Source organism: Eulemur rufifrons, chromosome 27 (assembly GCF_041146395.1).
Source record: "Eulemur rufifrons isolate Redbay chromosome 27, OSU_ERuf_1, whole genome shotgun sequence".
In the NCBI taxonomy this organism is placed as follows: Eukaryota; Metazoa; Chordata; class Mammalia; order Primates; family Lemuridae; genus Eulemur; species Eulemur rufifrons.
Window position 1 is genome coordinate 7,565,044 of NC_091009.1, and position 20,755 is coordinate 7,585,798.

Sequence of the window (20,755 nt, forward strand, 5' to 3'; positions counted from 1 at the left end):
TAACCTGTTGAAAAACATTGAGAATATTTGTCTTTAAGGTTTGTATGGTATTTTAAAATAGTTTAGATAAAATGGTATTTGCCTTATCAGCAATTTAGCCATATACTATAGTAGTTATTAATTAAGGTATTTATGACATAAAAGAAAAAAAATACAATGTTCTTAAGTGGGTGCTGCTGTAAGATTAGGGAAAAAGCATGAAGTTTACATTCTTATTGTATTATTTCTAACTTTGATATCTCAGCCAATAATTTAATTAATTTAATGTGTTTTAGAGATCTGCATATAAGTGAAATGACTCAGGGTAGATTTCAAAAAATGCTCATATTATTTAATATAAGGCGAATATGACTCTAAATCTCTCTCTCACAATCTGTGGCTGCCCATATTTTTTCTTTCCTGTCTCCAGATATCCCTATGGACCCCAGAGTTACCTACTCAGCCTAATGAAATCGTCCCAAGTTTTTATCTGCAAAAAATGGAGAGAGTTTGCTACACGGCATCATTTTGAGCTGCTGTTATTGCAAATGTTGATGCTCCGGGTGTCACTTCGGAGACCGAGGCAAGTCTGGGCAGGCCAGAGCGAATGTCCTTTCACTGCAACTGCAGCCAGCCCACGCGGCGGCTCCTCGGAGGGCGGCATCAGGGTGGAGAGTCGTCAACCACGCTCTGTGCTCAGAATCAGACCTTCCTCACTAGTTTATCACAAACAGGAACACAGTCTCAGCCCCCAGGCACACTAAGTAAGACTCCAACGCTCAGACAAGGTAAGTCTGGTAGTCCACAGGACATTACCTGAGGTCTTGATCCTCTGGCCAGCACAGCGGGGGCAGAGAGATTTACTACCTCTCCTACCACCACCAGAAACCCAAGGACTTGGCTCTCCCTAGCTTCTTGTGTCCCAGTGCATTGCTTTGGGAAGAGCCTAACTTGTTTCTTACTTTTCGTTTGGAGACTGTCTGAAAAGAGAATGTTTATTGATGGTCACCTCTGAGATTGAACCAATTTGTCAGAGTGCCATTCACTGCACGTGTCACACATGCTGTTAGAAACGAGCACGGTAGCAGCTGGGGGTACTAAGTGAAGATCTACCAAACCCATCCCGGCTTATCTTAATGCAGCTATTAATAAGCCTTGGTTTTAAAAGAGAAGTCAGAGACAAATCCAAAAGTGGATAGGACATCAGGACAATAGGCACAAACCAGGACCACTCAGGGAAACTGGGATGTGAACTCATTCTAAGGAGAAGGGTCTTGGTCATATCCAGTGAAGAGAAAGGAGGTCAATACTGCTGAAATGTGTGTTTTTTAAAAAACCCAGTTGTTATGGTCTGAGACGTGAGAAATGACCACCTAAAGACCGAACTGAGCCAAATCAGGAGTCTTTATTAGCTGGCCAGCAACTACTCTCTGCACCGCCAAAGGCGGCAGCACAGAGAGCAGCCTTGGGCCTTTGAAGCAGAAAGCTTTTATCGTGGGTGAAAAATCACTGGGGCAGAGCAAGCATGATTCCAGGGGCACAAAGCAGCATTACATCACTCTCATGTCCTGGTGCAACAGGATCTGGGCAGTTTAGGGCTTGGTCACGCAGAACATGGGTGCTGCCTTCCCACACTTGGGGCACTGTCTTTAGCAAGCAGTTTTACAGAAGCGAGATAGCAGGTTAATGATTTTTCGGCACAAAACTCACACTGTGACATTATAGAAATAGCTTTGACAATGTTAAAATTTTAGCCTTTAACATTATATGGCCAAAAGTTATAACAACAGTCAGTAGTCTTGAAGCTTTTGGCCCTTAACACCAGTTTGTCTGGATAAATGCTGATATGTGTTGCACAATGGGTAAGGCAGTATGAGGAAAGATCACAAATGGGGAGATGAGCCAGATAGTGTCAGGGCTTCTGGGCCATGGTGAGGGTTTTGGATTTTATTCTAGGTATAATGGAAAGTCATTGGAGGGTTTTCACCATAGGAACAACATGATCTGATTTGCATTTTTAAAAGCCGACTCTTGCTTTGTATGGAATATAGAATTTTTGGTAAGAGAATGATGGATAAGCAAAAAGTAGGAGATTTCAGTAGCCCAAGTGAAAGATTAGGATGGCTTAGACTTAGACTGTGATAAAGAGTGGAAAGAAATGGTTAGATTTAGGATGTATTTTTAAGATAAGACTGCTGATGGGATTAATTTAGGATATGAGAAAAAAAAGGTAAGTAGTAGGTGTCTGGCTTGAGCAACTGGGTGAGCTGTAGTGGCACTTGCTGAAAAGGGGAAGATGGTGGAACAACATACGTGGGGAAGAGCAGGAGCTCTGTTTTGGACATATGAAAATAGAAATGGATGCCTTCTACACAGAGGATTCAAGGGAGAGGCCAAGCTGGAAATACAGACTTTTGAGAATGAAATATGACAGTTGTATCTAAAGATGTGAATGAACTCAGAAAGAACAATTAGTTAGTCAAGAAGAGTACCAAGACAACATGGTGCCATGAGAGAGGAAAGTGCTCCAAGGGGAAGGGAGAAGTAAAATAACTGAGTGCTGCTGAGGGTTTAAGATAAGGGTACAGAAGTGACATTGGCTGGGACATGATAGAGGTTGTTGGTCATCTTGGTTAGCACAGTTTCTGTGGAATGGTGGGGACAAAGTCCAGTTAGATCAGATTGTTGGGAGAATAGAAAATGAGGAAAAGGAGAGAATGACTTTAGATGTGACATTAGATTTTTGCTGGACATTCTATTCAACCACATAGAAATGAGGTTGTAGCTGCAAAGGAGGTGTGAATGAAGAAACATCTCTTTCTCTTTCCTCCCTTCCTTTCTTCCTTCCATCCTTCCTTCCTTCCTTATTTCCTTCTTTCTTTCCATTATGTATAATTATCCAATTGAGAAATAAAATGTTATTATATATATCAAGTCTTTGAAAAGGTCATAGGGGTTGTGATCCAGAGCACAAGTGGAGAATCATGTAGGAGCAGGAACAGCTGATCTATTGGAAGAGGAGGAGGAAATGTAGAGTTTACATGTAAGAAATGTATATTTGATGGTGGGAAAATGAGGAAGTTCCCATCTCATTCTTTCTACTTGCCCGGTGAAGTAAGAGACAGGTTATTAGCATACAGTGAGTGGGATGGTCAGGGGTGTTGCAGATTTGAGAAGAAAGAAAAAATCGTGAAATAGTGATTTGGATAGTGGGGCAAGGACAGTGTAATGCCCCCCAGTGTTCCTGCCCATTTGAGATTTGAGTTCATGAACGTAAAAATGGAATTGTTAGCTTGGTTGTATGTTTTTCTTTTTTGATAATTTCCCATGTATGTACCTTTACTGAGATATCTTTCATTCTTTTTTTTGAGACAGTCTTGCTCTGTTGCTCAGCCTAGCTCACAGTAACCTCAAACTCCTGGGCTCAAGTTATCCTCCTGCCTTAGCTGGGAAGACAGGTGTGCGCCACCATGCCTGGCTAATTTGTTTTTCTATTTTTAGTGCCTGGCTAATTTCTTTTTTCTAGTTTTAGTAGAAACAGGATCTCACTCTTGCTCAGCCTGGTTTTGAACTCCTGAGCTCAAGCAATCCTCCTGCTTCCGCCTCCCAGAGTGCTAGGTTTACAAGCGTGAGCCACTATGTTGGGCTCTGTGTTTTTCTTCATTCAGCTGCTCTTGAGTTAGATGCAAAGTATGCAGAATGCTGTATTTACACAGGGTCAGCAATTTGCTGAGTACTAAGAGAGGGAAAGGTGTAAAAGAGCAGTGGCATACAAAAGGGTGGGCAGTGAGAGTGGTCTGCCACAGGAGAGGAGAAGTATTTTAGCATTGACATTTTAAAAATTGCTAGCACATGGTGATAATAAAAAGTAGATGGACATTTAGTTGGCTTCATTATTGTTTTTAAATTCGATTTAGGCAATGCACCCCTTCTTGCATGCACCTGGAAAGGACGATCCCCACTGCGACCCCTCCCTGGGCCACTACAAGGGAGTTAAAGATATTTACAAAGGAAAGAAAGGAGGATTGTATTGATTGACCACAGAATCCAACCTATGAATCATTCAAACAAGTCAGGAGGAAAAAAACCAAAGAACCCCATTAAAAAGTGGGCAAAAAACATGAACAGATGTTTTTCAAAAGAAGATAGACAAATGGCCAACAAACATATGAAAAAATGCGCAACATCGCTAATCATCAGGGAAATGCAAATTAAAACCACAATGAGATAACACCTTACCCCTGTCTGAATTGCCATTATTGAAAAGTCAAAAAACAATAGATGCAGGCATGGATGCAGAGAGAAAGGAACACATACACACTGTTAATGGGACTGCAAGTTAGTACAACCTCTGTGGAAAACAGTATGGAGATTCCTCAAAGAAATAAAAGTAGACCTACCATTCAATCCAACAAAGAATTGCAATTGTGGAATCAACCTAAGTGCCCTTCAATTCACGAATGGATAAAGAAAATGTGGTGTATGCACACACACACTCACACACACACACCCTGGAGGACTACTCAGCTATAAAAAGGAATGAAATATTGTCTTGCAGCAACATGGATGGAAGTGGAGACCATTATCCTAAGTGAAGTATCTCAGGAATGGAACACCACACATCACATGTTCTCACTAGTAATGGGGAGCTCACTGATGGGCACACTCGGGTGCAAAGAAATGTAAAGATTATTAGAAACCAAGAAGGGGGAAGGCGGGAGAGGGTGAGGGGCAAAAATTTACCTGTAGGGTACAGTGAACACTATTCTGGTGATAGCACAATGAAAGCCCAACTTAAGCATTCATTATACAAGGTATCTATATAACAAAAACATTTGTAACCCTTTAATATTTTGAAAAACAAAAAGACAAAGGGGGAAAAACCCAAAGAGATGAACAAATCTACCCTAAAAAGCCATTTCTGAATTTAAAAAATTTGAGTCTTCTCTCATCAGGTACCCTCTATACTTACAATCCTGTCTAAGAAGTATCACCGCCAGTTTACAAAGAAGGAATAAGGGAGGTTCACAGGTGTGTAAATTGCCTGGGCCCAGTTGGTGAGTAATAGGCATGGCTTGAAAGCCACCACTAGAAGCTCTTCATTCAAGGATTGTGTGCTTTTTTTCCTCTGCTAAGGTACCTACTGTCTCTAAAATCCTTTCATTTTTCTGGCCCCCCAAAAGTCAAAAGCTATTGCAGAAGAATTTGTGATTACTATCAGGGTTGTTGCTTCAACATGATAATGTGAGACTGGTAAATATAGTTTGTTTACATAAATACGCAACAGGAGATTTTATCTCTTTAATATGTGATCCAGAAAAGAGAATTGTGAAAAGCTAATGGTGAGCATGACTCAAGGTTACAAGATAATGAATCAGTTCCATGTGGTCTTTTTTTCCTAATGCTTGAGAAATTCACTATCCTTTTTAACTGTGTTGGACTTTTATTTATTATGGAATAATAAGGCATGGAAACATGTATGAAGAACAATATGGACACACATATAACTACTACCCAGCTCAAGAGATAAAATAGTGCACGTGTGATTGTTGCCCTGTTGCAAATTCCATTTCCTTTCCCCTGAGGGGCAACAATTCTCTTGATGATGGTGTTTAGCATGTACGTATATCACATAGCATCTGTAAAACTCCACTGTACACTGTGAAAGAATGAATGTGGAAAAGCAAATAATATCTTAGTAGTAGTATGAAATAGTTTTGATCTTGTAGACCCCATGAAAGAAAGGTCTCAGGGAGCCTCCAGAGTTCCCCAGATCACATATGTATCCTAGAACCACTGCTCCACGATATGTAATTAGAAGTGAAATTTTGTGGTTGTATGGTAAATACATCTTTTGCACACTTCCAAACTGTTTTCCAAAGTGTTTGGATCACCTTAAACTCCTATCAATAGTTTGTTGGAGTTCCCAGTTCCCTACATTTTCACAGGCCCTTGGTATTATCGGTCTTTTTAATGTCCCCTCCCCCCAATCTTATAGGTTTTAAATGGTGTCTCAGTATAGTTTTAATTTTCATTTCCATGATTATTGGCAAAGTTGAACATCTTTTCATACATTTATCAATTTAGGTTTTTGTTTATGTGAATGATCTGGTCCTTTTCTCATTTTCACATTTAGTTGTTTGTCTTTTTTTTTAAAAGAGATATAATTGACAAATAAAATTTATATATATTTAAGATGAACAACTTGATGTTTTGATATAGGTATTCCTAGTGAGATGTTCGCTGCAATCAAGCGAATTAACATATCCATCACTTCACATAGTTACTTTTATAAAAAAATTTTGTGATAAGAACACTTAAGACATACCTTCTCAGCAAATTTCAAGTATACGATACAGTATTCTTAACTATAGTTACCATGCTGCACATTAGATACCCAGAACTTATTCATCTTGCATAATTGAAACTTTGTATCCATTGTGTTTGTCTTTTTCATATTGGTTTTGTAGATGCTGTTTATATATTCTGGATATTCTGTCAATTATATGAATTGGAAGTTATTTCTTCTACTCAGAGCCTTTTCATTTTACTATGTTAATATTATCTTCTAATATTTTAAGTAGTTGAATTTACAAAATATTTTTCTTTACAGTTCTAGATTTTTGGGTCTTATTTAAGAAAATACTTTCTACCTTGAAGTTTTAAAGGTATTTTTCAATATTCTAAAATTTGTGAAGTTTGATTTTTATATTTAGTTTTTAAACTACCTGGAATTTACTTCTGTGTATGGTATAAGATAGAGATATTTTATATGTGTGTGTCTGCATTATTTATTGAATAGTTTTCTTTGCTCCTCTGATCCAAAATGCTAGCTTTGTCTAGCTTTCAAGATGGTGTGTGTGTGTGTATGCATGCATTTCTAGGATTTAAAATTAAGTTCCATCGATCCATTTCTCTATTCTTAGAGCAATATCATATTCTCTTAATTACTATAGCTTTGAATAAGGCACATATGTTAAGCAAATCCAATACCTTGTTCTTTTATTTTACAGAATTGTCTTGACTGTGATCTTCCATATAAATCTAAAAATCAATTTGTGAAGTTCCATGAGAAATCTTTTTGGGCTATTGATTGGAATAGCATTGGATTGCTAGACTAATTTGGAGAAAAATGTCATATTTATGAACATGGTATATTTACTTCAAGTCTTCTTTTATGTTCCTTGATGAATGGTAGATCCCTACAGAAGATCTTGGATGTTTTCTGTCATCCTTTTGATTAGAATGTCCTTCCATCAGATCTTTGTACAGTTGCCTTCTGTGTTAGTTTTCTAAGGCTACTGTTGTAACAATTTACTATGAATTGTGGGATTTAAAACAATAGACATTTTATTTTTCACAGTGGTGAAGCCCATGAGTCTGAAATCAATGTGTCGGCAGAAAAAAAAAACAAAAACAAAAACAAAAGAAAATTAGAACGTGTGGAGAAAAGGAAAAACAAAAGGTGTTGGTGGGGTCCTACTTTCTGGAGGCTCTGGGGGGGGACTCATTCTTTGCCTCTGTGGGTTCTGGCGGCTGTTCCTGCCTGTGCCTGCATCACTCCAGCCGAGTCTGTCTTTACATCACCTCCTCCTCTGTGTGTTTGACTTTTCTGTCTCAAATATTCCTGTCTTTCTGCTTTTTACATTAAATTTTTTTTTCCAATTATATAATAGTTCAGCAAACTTTCTTTTATACAGACAATTGTTGTTAGATTTAGGGCCCACCCGGATAACCCAGGATGGCCTCCTCAAGATCTTAACTTAATCACATCTACGAAGACTCTTTTCCCAAATAAGGTCACATTCACAGGTTCTGAGGATTAGAACATGAACATATCCTTTTGTGGGGAGGCACTGTTTAATTTTCTGCACCTTATATATTCAGATCTCAACTCAAATGTCATTTCCTCAAATGACATTCTGTCTTATTTTCTTCATACCCTTACACCTAAATTTATCTTAATAATTTTTAATGTCTTATTGATTATCTCCCTTCCCATTAAAAACGTAAACTCACCGAAGGTAGGGGCTTTGTTGTATTTATTGCTATTATCCAGGTTGATATTCTGATCAGACACACCGGTAAAGCTTTTTCATGGCTGGTGTCTATTGGTCGGGCATCCATTCTAAGTTGTCCATGTGATGCCATTGAAGTTGCTGTTAACAGATATTTGAAATATCATCCCTGACTGTACACTGAGCTCCCACAACAGTGTCTGGCATATGGTGAACTCTCAATAAATAATGTTGTGCTAACTAAGAGATGACATTGATGAATACGGACAGGAGTGGAGATTAATGCAGAGGCCAGATTGTGGAGAGATTTCTATGTCATTATATGAAGTTTGGACTTGAATAAGATCTGCCTTTAAAACATTTGAAATTTAAACTGAATTATCCTTAGATATTTTAGACCCTCTGCCAGGTTCTTTCTTTTATAAGGACACTTGCTATTAGATCTGCCCTTTTGTTGGTTGAGGTAGATGAATACTAATAAACTATACAACCAAACCTTTGTTTATCTTGTTTATTTCTCGAGAAACACTCCCATCATTTCATGTGATTTCATGTGTATATGTGCACATGCATTTGACTGTGTGAAGATTTTGGACAAAATATCTTGAACTAGATTGGTTGAGATTATTTTTGTTGTAAATAGCAGAAAATGACTCTGGCTAATTTAAGGGAAAGAAAAGTATTATCATCTATTGGATTTGTATTGAGGTACATCTTATAATCCAAGGAACAAGTGATCGGTTAAATTATGGAAGGTCAAGACCTGGGGCAGCATTTTCTATGCATGTGGCCATTACTGGGACTTGATGCCAATCACCTTAGTCTTTGGGTGTCTCAATTCTAAATTGCAGAAATGTTTTAGGCTTAAGTTTCTCTTAAATCTGTTTCTATCTGATCTTTGTCTTTTAATAAATATAGAGGCTGAGGATATTTCCAAATATATATTGTTCCTCTCCTCTCATAGCAATAGGACCCCTTATTTTTAGCGGAGTATCTGAACATACAGCATAAAGACTTTACTCTCAAACCTCTCTTGCCTAGATATGGCCACATGACTAAGTTCTGGCTAATGAAATGTAAGCAGGAAGGCAGGTGGTGGCTTTCAGGAGCTTTCATCAATCGATAGCTTTTTTTAATATACTTCCTGGAATGTAGATATGAAGGCTGGAGATCTAGGGCCATCTTGGACCATAAGGATAATGGTCACATCTCAGGGATGGCAGGGGTGACCTGAAGGGTTAACGAAGACTGTGCGGTAGAGCTACCATACCTGCCTTGAACTTTACCTGTGGGCTTGTATGTGTGAGAGCAGTGTGTGTGTGTGTGTGTGTGTGTGTGTGTGTCTTCCCTCTGTCAGAACCACTAGCAAGTGCCACGCATATTCCTGACCATGGAGACTGAGATAGTCAGTGTTTGTTGTTTTAAGTGGCTATGCTTTAGTGTAGCTTATTACATACATAGCAACACATAACCAAAACACTTTGAACAGAAAGAATAATTTGAGTTGGTTTTTGAAAGACTTATAGGAGAATTTATTTTTATTTTTTCAGTAAAGAAGTTGAGGAAGGCATTCTAATCATAGTAGATGGAATGTGTAAATTCACAGAAAAGTCCTGATGTATTAAAAAATAATTTTCAAAAATCTGACAAGTTAATGAGATCTGAGAATACTGTACAATGTGGGGAGTTGCATGAATTGAGATTAAAGCTCATGAAAGGTCTTTTGCAAAGCCGAGAAGTTTAGACTTTGCCTTGAAGGCCATGCAGACACAACAATAAGCTTTTAATCAGGGTATGGTATGTTGAGATCTGGATTGGAGAACAACATATCTTGCATTATAGCCCGAGTGGGTAGGTGGTAAGGAGATTGAAAACAGTGCGTTCATGTGAGAGGTGATGAGTTGGATCTATTAGTCTGGTAACAAATGGAGGAGGGGTATAATTCAGGATATTTTTGAGGTTGAATCCATATTGAAGCCTGAGAATCAAATTATACAATTGCATCAGATAAAAATGATTAAATATTTCTGACAAATACTATACAACATACCATAGGCATGTATTAATTTATTTTAATGAATGAGCAAAACTATATGAAGAAAAGAAAATTTACGGGTGGGCTACAGAGCATTGTATTTAGACAGTAATATTAAATTCTACATTGGCATTAATACTTGATGAGGCCACGCACAGGAGGCTTTCAGCACAGGTTCTCCAGTACTGTTCAGTGTTGTGAGACATTCTGTTGCCCAGAATGTGACAGTCAAATGAGAAAGTTGAACAACTTGTTCTTTCCTGAGAGAACAAAGGTGTGAAGGAGCATGCTCGGGAAACATTTGGTTCAGTCTCGGTCGGGAACATTGAGACTCTTCCGCTGAATATTCCGTTTGTATTTGTTCCCTCAGGAGTCCACCTGTAAAAAATCTCACAGAAAAGAAACGTGTTTTCCTTCATTTCAGGAGCTCTAACTGGGGGAAGGTGGGAGCAGAGCAGGATCCCAGCGGCCTCTGCAGCCTGCACCCCACTCTCCACACCCGCTAAGCCCTGAGACTGCTGAGGGGCCACAGCGAACGGGGGTGGGGACAAGAGGTAGTTTGAAATTTCTCCCTTGGTGAGTCTGTCGTGCCGTCTCTCACCTTCTACCATTTCCCCGCGCCATCCTGCAAAATCACTGTTCTATTGCTAATAATTAAGAACACAACTTCTCTGTATTGAAAAGGGTGTGCAGTTAAAGTCAATAGGAATTTATGTTGGGGAAAGGGGCTGAGCTTGAAAATGTAGTCTTCTATTCCTCTGAATATATGTGTCATGGATTTTCATTGGACCTGAGTTACTTTAAATAGCGTTTATATTAATATTTCTTTAGGAATAATGATGTCGATGGGCAAGTACACGTGTTTTTGGTTGTCCTGGGAGACCCAAGTGTGTGTTTCCACTAAGACTACTTCAGCTTCACTGAGGCAGCGCAGAGCTGAGTGACTGGGATTCTGAACATACTATTCATGGCTTTTTCAGCAAAGTGAGACACATTAGCAATTACCTCATATGTTTGCTTTACAGACTGAGTGCAGCAGTTTTAGATGCCAGCTGGAGTTATGCTTACATTTTTTCTTGTTCTATTAATTGTAGTTGATAAGATTCTGCCTGGTGCAAAGTCCTTCTCGGCACTGAGTACTGTTGCTTTTCATGTGCAAATCTAAGATATTTTACTTTATCACATATGTAATTTTTTAATGCAAAGAAACTGATTTCTGATACTTCTTGTATATACTTCCCTTAAATGAACAAATGACATTTAGACCTTTTCAATATGGCTGATGGAGAAAAAGAAGCAGCATTTAATCAGTTCTCTTGTTTCTATTACGTTCGTGAATTTAAATGCTAATCTGTGACATGCAGCTATTTTTTTAAGACCTAAATCTTTTATACTATGCCTTCTATAAGGCAACGAGGAAGAAAGGAGGAAGTGTGAAGGTCTGTATTAGTCAGGCTAGGCTAGACTATGCATCAGGAACAAACCAACCCAGAAATCTCAGTGTGTTGATAAAATATAAAGCCCACCAGCAGCGTGCCTGGCAGGTCTCCAAGCAGCTCACTTTAGGCAATTATTCAAGGATCCATCTCGACTCTGTCATCTCAACACTAGTTTTCCACATTCACTAAGGCAGGGGGTGAAAATCTGTGTAGTGTCCCCCTGAGGCTCTTCACTGCCTCAGCCTGGAATTGACACGTTACTTCTATGCATAATTTTTCTGGATCAGAACTGGTAATATGGTCCACCTATCTCCAGTGAAACTAGGATCGTGATACTGCAGGTCTGTGTGTGCCACGGTTGCTATGTCATTATGACTGCGATAAGGGAATAAAATAAGGAAATATTTGTGGGGCCAAAATCTTAGTTTTGCTTTGTTGGTATGTTTTTTTTTTTTTTTTTTTAAATATGATGGGGCCAGGCATGGTGGCTCACACCTGTAATCCTAGCACTTTGGGAGGCCAAGGTGGGAGGATCACTTGAGGCCAGGAGTTCAAGACTAGCCTGAGCAACATACTGAGTCTCCATCTCTACAAAAAAATTTTGTAAAAAATTAGCCAGGCTTAGTGACACATGCCTGTAGTCCCAGTTGCTCAGGAGGCTGAGGCAGGAGTATGGCTTGAGCCCAGGAGTTTGAGGTTGCAGTGAGCTATGGTGATTCTAGCCCAGCAACAGAGCGAGACCTTGTCTCAAAAAATGAAAATAAATAAAATAAAACAAAATAAAAGTATGGTGGGGGCATATAAACACAAATAATGAGAATAATGAATGCTACCTGCTTAAAGGTACTGGTTGTTTCTGTGATCTTTAATTTTTCTTAGTTCTCACATCTCCTGGGATCTTTACATCCTTTTGATTTCTGGTTGTCATGCATCTGCATAATCAATATTTTTAAAATGACATGTACATCGGAACTGTGATACTATGTTTGTGATACTGTGTTCAAAAGGCAGCAGAGCACTCATTAGCATTTTCAGATGACTTTATCCTAAAGAGAAAAAAGTTTTTTTAATCTGGTGGAAAGGGGTAAATTTTTCAAAGTTGCAAGAAGTAAGAGGTAAATTATTGAGATTGAAAGAATAAAGATTAAATAATTGGTTCTTTTTTCCCACATAGGAACTATTTTTCTTATTTTTCGAATTGAAAATAAAGTGTGTTCATGTAAAAAAAACAGAAATACGGAGGAAGATATAATTCTATTTTCCGTAGATGATCGTTTGTATAACACAGGATATTTTGACTGCTCTAGCAAATAACTCCCACATCTCAATAGCCTAATTTAGTAAATGTTTATTTCTTGCTTACACAAACACTCTACATCCTTTTTTAGATGCTTTTCTAGGCAGCTCTCTCCCAAGCCGTAGGGATCTCGGCTGCCTTCCCGTTTTGTGATGTTATAATCTTCTCTTGTGGCCTCCAAAGTCATCATGGTAAGTGAAGAGAGTGTGGAAAAAACACAATGATTATTTAAACTCTTTGGCCTGGAAGTGATATATATCATTTCCATTCACATTACGTGGGCCCAAACTAGTCACACAGCTCCACTTAGAGGAAAGGGGGCTTGGAAATTAGGTAGTCATTTCTCAGCAACAACTTTCCACTAGCGAAGGAGAACGTGGGTCTTTGGAGCTTAGCCTGCTGTCCGTGCCGTGCCACTGTGGGTAGGCATCTTTCCAGACTACTGTCCCCAGGCTCCAACACACACCCTTTCAACAAAAAATGGCATCATACTATAATATAAAAGATACTAAACGTTCAATTTGTAAGCCAGAGAAATAGTTTTTAAAAGTGAAGTGTGTCATATCACATTTGATGCTCTGTTAAAAATTTACATAAGAAAACTAAAAGGAAATGGAACGATTTGTTTCACTAGGTAGGTAAAAAAGAATGGAAAAAAAAGTAAAAGTAGCCCTTGTTTTATTTATATAAAGTATGCTGAAATATTAAGAAATCAGGCAGTCAATTGTGGTTCTAAGAAATTTTTTAGGATTTTCAATTTTTTATTTTATTTAGTCTGAAATTTTAGCTTAGTTATAAAACTTTAAGTTATGTTGCTGGAAGGCTGGTGGGATCATTAATACATACAGCTATCAATAAGGAAGGAGAAAAGAATCTTCAGCTTTCTGTACCAAATTGGCAATATCTTCGTGTGTGAATCTCAGGAGATTAACATACTCCTATTTCTTGGTCTATGTAGCTGGCATTTGGTAACATTTAATAACACTTTAATAGTAATTTTTCAGTAACCTTTTTATTTTGGAATAATTTTAGATTTATGGAAAGTTTTCAAAGATAGAACAGAGAGTTCCTATTATTCAGCATCACCTAATGTTAACATCTTACATAACCACAGCATATTTGTCAAAACTAACAAATAGTTAACATTAGTACAGTGTTATTAACTAAACTACAGACTGTATTTGGATTTTACCAGGTTTTTCACTAACGTCCTTTTCCGATCAGTATCCAGCTCAGGATACCTTGTTGCATTTCATTGTCATGCTGCCTAGGTGTGCTCCAGTCTGTGATGACAACTTAGTCTCTTCTTGCTGTTCATGACACTGAGACTTTTAAAGAGTTCTGGTTAGGCATTTTGTAGAATGTTCCTCATTCTGACTTTGTCTGATGTTTTCTAACGGTTACACTAGGGTTATGGAGTTTTGCAAAGAATGCCCCAAGGTGAGGCCTTCTTCTCATTACATAGTTTCAGGGGGCACAGGTCATTAACATGACTTTCTCTAGTGATTTTAACCTTGATCACTTGGTTAAGGTTGTACGTTCCAGGCTTCCTTGGTATGTTTTCTCCATATGAAATAATAATTGTAGTGTTTACTCATGCTGATTGGAGCCTCCCGAGTATGTTCTGTTTGATGATTTTTTTTATTTTTAATTTTTTAATAACTTTTTTGCCAGGAATACTGGGTTGAGATGTTTGATGATTTATGTTTACATTCAGCTCTCATGGCTGTAAATCCTGTCCATGTGGCTATAAATCCTGTCCATGAGATTGAACATGCCTACTTCCTCCTCAAAGATACATATGTATCTTCAACATTGCTTTAAGGAGAAATAAAATGTGACTCTTCTTGCATGGTTTGTGAATATTGGTGCCAATATTTGATACAGATGCTGTTGAGCCTAAGAATACTGAATTATAGAAATGCCCCCTGTATTTCTGGAGACAAGATTTGATTTCAGAAGTCAAATAAGGCTTTGCCTTAAGGAAAAGATAAATGTGTTAGTTCAAGAGCTGCCTCGTCTCAGGAGGGCGTCTTGCTGGTCAGTAGAAGCTGCATCTCAAGGAGACAGCTGTAAACTGGGCCTTTGGTTCTCACCTGTTTTGAAAGACAAGGCAGGCCTCCCTTAGGACCAAAGGTTGCTGGTGCTGCTGACAGGTGGACCCCCGGAGATGAGAGCTCATCAGATAGATATGCTATTGCCCAAGCCGGGCCCAGATGGAACCATGTGGTTAAAGTAATTAACACAAAGCACAGCCCATGTTGACTTCTGGGATCATCTCTGTCTCCAAGAACACAATCACCAGAGCCAAGATGTCTCTGTTTGTTGCTAAAGTAATAGCCTTATCATAAAACTTAGAAGTTTGCCCCAAGAAGATTTTATAACCCATTGTTCCCCTAGTTAGAGTTAGTTAAAGGATCTGTAGTAGACTTTTAGGAGACTTTGACCCTAAAGCAAACTGCCTGTTAGTATCAAAATCCCGTTGCCCTTGGCAACCGGAGCCTGTATGTACCCTATATAATACCTGTGTGGAGTTTCAGTCAGGGAAATATTTGATGCGGGTAAAATATTTCCATCCGGATACCCTCCTTTATCTATTTTCATAAACTTTCACTTTATAAACTATATCTTTGGCTCTGTGTATTATTATTGCCATTACTTTATATTTTTATTTCTGTTTCCTACTATATTTTTCATCCTTTGCGATGACCCCTGCCTGAGAGACCTGATCGGAAGAAAAAACCTCTTTGCAGGGAGCCTAGCTAACTCCCTGCAAACTGGCGTAGTCAACTTAGAGATCTGATCAGAGCAAAGAGAAAAGGACCTCTTTGCGGGGAGCGTAGCTAACTCCCCGCAAGATGCCTGCTCAGGAACCTCTAGCTAGAAAGTGGCATGGGGGCATGGGGAAGGGAGCACGTCACATCGTTGGAAATACTTTGAGTTGGGAAATTACATTGATGCTACTGAATCCAAACATTGAGACGTGGGCCAGCAGTCCAAGTACTGTCCGAATGCAGCATCTATGGCAAACAGCTGCTGCATAATAATTAAGTGAGCATTTAGATCACCTAAAATTAGAAAGCTCTGTGACTTTTCCTATAGCCAGTATTTGGCATGGGGGTGTTGCATGGTGTTATGAGGGATCTTATAAACAAAGTGAAAAGTTCCAAAGCAAGGGAAGGCCTGCCAGTTTGGGTGAGCCAAGAAATCAATGCATGAAGATATATAAAGTGATAAATTTCATGCCTAATGCATAGATTTTTAAAATTAGCAATGCCTTAGAAGTCATCCTGTCTTTCTACTCTGTGAGGAAAATCACTACTCTTTTCTTAGTACTTTTTCCCCCATAAGGAAGCTGATTTGTGATTTGATTCTCATTTATCTACAAATTAACATACAATCATGGGAACAAGCACAAAAAAGCATTATTTCTAGATAAGATAACAATTATCCTTCCATTTGACTTTCATTTAGGAAATTTTATCCTTTTGTTGCTAGCATAAATACTGGTTTCTTATATGAGAAGACATAATTTTTTGAGGTGTTTTGTGTTTGTAAGGGGAATTATTACCTTTTCTTTCTGGAATTTGAGATTCGATTTGCTATTTGGACACATGGTTTCGCTGGGTTTTCGGTGATTCCTGGTTCAGCACAGACATGATACCATCGTTGCGACTGTTTTAGAGTTTCCCTTCTTGGAGAACGTGCTGTCACTGTCCTATGGTGCTGCTGTGAAATCAGGAGATTAACCCCTGACCTTACTCACTGCAACAGTGACATCTTTTCTGGTCAGATGGCAGCTTCTAGAGTATGTAGGGAAAAGCAAAGTCTCTGCCTAGGGTTAATCTCAGCTATCTTTGCCCCAAATCACTGTAGCTCTGGCCTCCCAGTGTCACAGCATTTTGTTTTATATTTGCCATCTCAGTCATTAATCCCAAGGCATGTGCACAGTGCTACAGCGGCTGAGTCAGACACACAGAAGGCCCACGGCCAGCGCTTCCCGTGAGAGCCTGGCCCTTTCGTTGAGGCCATCACAGTTCAAACTCCTAAACTCCTCATGAAGAGTCCTTCAGTGATGAGAGATGTGTTAATAATGTTGAATATAAAAATATAAGAAGTAGTTGGGGTCTTAAGCTCTGTGCCTTTCTCCAGTACATTTTGTGTTCCACATTCTAAGGGATGTGGTGTCAGGGTGACTCTTACCAAGTTCTAAACTTTGTTAAGACCACGATATTGATTTAGATTTTCTATTCTATTTATTCTATTTTCCAAATTACTTTTCTTTAGGGAATTTCTTTATTTTGCTGTATTTTCTAAAAAATGCAATCTCTATAGTCATTAGACTATAGTTGAAGCAAAACTTTCTCCCATTGTCTTCATTACTTAGATATTACACTTTCCATATCCGATTTGAAACACTGTAAGCAAAATCTGCTCGTCTGAATTCCAGACAATGTGGTACAGAAGGTTTTGTGCCTGGCGATTTTATCTGAAGATGGGGGTAAAGAAGCCCTCATGGGATCTTTGGTAAAGTGTTCTTATGTCACTGTGCTCACAAAATCATGGAACAAATTTCTTTTCAGAGCTGTGAAAATACAATGTTTGGTATTAGTTGAGAGTTACAACTCAATTACCTGAGAGAATCTTTGGAACTGAATACACTATACATATTTCTTAGTACATAATGGACTAAAGTATAAAGACACGCTACAGAGAAGTTCTCAAGGACTGTCTCAGAAATTGATCTAAGGAAAAACAGAAAAAGAGATTGTTGGGGGGGAGGGAGACTGCCTCCTCTCTAATCAAATTGTCAAGTGTTTAAAGATACAGAACAAGGAAAATGAGAGGCAGTTAAGGGCCCCTCTATGGCCTGTAACTTCCAGCAGGGTCACAGAACAATGACAGTTCTGCTGGAGTGGTTCAGAGAAGGTTCTCTGCTTGGCTCCAAGTTTCATTGTCAGCAGCAGTGAAAGCAAGCCTAGGGAGAGAAATGAATGACAGATGCTTCCAGTAAAGTCCTTGATGAGGATGGAAGTGAAGACAATATGGAAGCTATGAGACTTGAAATCTGACGCAACACTCCACAGTTTGGAATGTGGTCCTCCTGGGTAGACTAATGACAATTGTTTAGTTGCATTGATCGACAGTCACAGATTAAGAGTCAGGCTTGCTTACATGCTTAATTTTTGATAAACACACCCTGAGATATTTGGCCTAATTTACCATCTTAATCCAACTTTGTGGTATTGAGGATTTTTGATATCCTCAATAACTAAAAAAGAATGATTATGGCAAGAGGTACTATTCAATGCAATTAATGATAGGAGAATTTAAGAAGAGTGTGCAGATAGAGGTTCTTTAGGTTGTTTTGTATTAATAGCTTTAAGGAATTGCTGCATTGACTCCTTCTACATATAGGAAAGTAAAGGAGAGCAACCAGCCCACTGTGACTTTAACAGAGAAGTATTGTTCCCAGGGGTGAATGAGCAAATTCAAAACATGATAATGAAGGAATAGAGATGACAGATTCTTTCAGTGGGGGAATGAAGAAATTGTTAGGACTACTAAAAATTATAATAAAAATATTGCCAATCTTTGCAGTGCATCACATAAGAAGAATTCTGAGTCATGAAAATGTCTTCAAAACTTATTCTCCTAGTATCCTTTTGCCATCCCTAAAAGATGTAGGCAATGATCTTTTAGAAGCATAAGGGAGGCCAAGAGTGGGGGCTCATGCCTGTCATCCTAGCACTCTGGGAGGCCAAGGTAGGAGAATCACTTGAGCTCAGGAGTTCGAGACCAGCCTAAGCAAGAGTGAGACCCCATCTCTACTAAAAATAGAAAAAATTCGCTGGGTGTTGTGGTACGTGCCTGTAGTCCCAGCTATTCAGGAGGCAGAGGCAGGAAGATCACTGGAGCCCAGGAATTTGAGGTTGCTGTGAGCTAGGCTGACTCCATGGCCCTCTAGCCTGGGCGACAGAGACTCTGTCTTAAAAAACAAAAACAAACAAACAAAAAAACATAAAGGATCACAAAACTAAATATTGGGATTTAAAAATGAGATGCTTTGAGGGATCTCCATATTACTTTCCATAGAGGCAATACATGTAACAAAGTGTTTGTACCCCCCTAATATTCTGAAATGGAACAGAAAAAAAAAAAAAAACACGAACAAAATGAAATGCTGCAAAAACTTTAGAGAGGCCAGCTGATACTTTAGAAGTAGTCTCCTTTAAAGGTCCTGACCCGTTATATCGTAAACAATGTTTATACTCAGTGAACCTTGTGGCTTTTCTAAGCCTTTTTTTCTAAAAATGATAGGTTCTGACATCATGTAGAGTATGTGTAACAAAAACACTGGGGGCAAAGAATACAAACAATTTAGACAAATAACATCTTTGAGGCAATCTGATAATGCTTGTGTTGAGAATTACAGAGGGAAAAAAAAGGGAGTGGGGTCATTTGTGTCTTCCCACAACTTCATAAATCTGCTGACAATTGCCCTACTTGAAAAGCCACGTGAAAAAATAGGTCAGAGTAAGGAATAACAGAGGGTGTCTCTGACAGTTACTTCTGGTAAGACCTTTGGAAAATTTGCTCATCAGAATTCTAGATGATGTGATACAGAAGGTTTTGTGCCTGGCGATTTTATCTACAGACGAGAAAGAAAAGAAGCGCCTACCAGATCTTTGATAAATTGTCCTTATGTTAATGTGCTTACAAAATTGTGGAACAGATTTCTTTTACCAGCTGTGAAAATGTATTGTACGTTACTCATTTAGAGTCACAACTCAATCGCCTCGGAGAAATTGGGAGTATTTGAATACAGTGTACACACTTCCTTCCTATTTTTGTGGTTGGCTGGATGTCTGGTTTCCAGGCCAGCATCCAAGCTGGACGGAAGGTGGGCTGCTCGCTCTCCGACACAGGCTCTCTACACTGGAGAGAGCTGGATTTGAACTTGTTGGCTGAGGAATCTCCGACCCCAGCCGTCAGATGAGGATAACAATGGGGTGAACCTGGCGTATGAGAGAAAAACTGGCGTAAAGAACGACGCCGGGCTCTTTCCCGCTTATGGCGGCGCGAGGAACCCTGCGCAGCGAAGTCTCTCGCGACACCTGTTCGAGGCGGGGCCGGAAGTCCCGCCGGGAACCCTTGCAAGCACCGGAAGTGTTTGGAAACGGGGGAGCTGCGGATCAGCTTGAAGAGCTATGATCCCCAGAAGGACAAACGCTGCCCTGGCACCGTCAGGCTGAAGCCAACCCCCACCCCAAGTTCTCTGTGTGTGTCCTAGGGGACCAGCAGCACTGCGACGAGGCCAAGGCTGTGGACACCCCCGACGTGGACATTGAGGCGCTGAAGAAACTCAGCAAAAATAAGAATCTGATCAAAAGTTGGCCAAGAAATGTGATGCCTTTTTGGCCTCAGAGTCTCTTATCAAGCAGATCCCACGAGTCCTCGGCCCAGGCCTGATAAGGCCGGCAAGTTTCCCTCCCCGCTGACACACAACAGAAACATGGTGGCCAAAGTTGATGAGGTGAGTCCACAATCAAGTTCCAGATGAATGAAGAAGGTTCTATGTCTGGCTGTGGCCGTTGGGCATGTGAAGATGACAGACAGTGAACTGGTGGTACAACATCCACCTGGCTGTTAACTTTTTGGTGTTATTGCTCAAGAAGAATTGGCAGAACATCGTTAGGGCTTTATACACCAAGAGCACCATGGGCAAGCCCCAGCACCTATATTAAGGCACATTCTAATAAATCCTATTGCTGCCAAAAAAAAAAAAAGGAATGATGCCAGATTTTTGGCTTGAGTAATTGGGGAGGTGGAGTTGCTGTCCACAGAGGTAATGGTTTGGGGCTGGTGGCTCAGTGTTGGTCATATTAGATGTAAGATGATTGGATGCTTTTTGGACATCCAAATGAAAATGTTGAGTAGGCAATTGGATATAAAAATCTAGAAAGAGGTTGGGAGGAAGGTAAAT

General features: G+C 39.3%; 1 pseudogene; it reads left to right on the forward strand.

The window, feature by feature from the left end:
- The first annotated feature begins 586 nt into the window (after positions 1-586).
- LOC138375545 (large ribosomal subunit protein uL1-like) lies at positions 587-20,516 on the forward strand (annotated as a pseudogene).
- Positions 20,517-20,755: the final 239 nt, after the last annotated feature.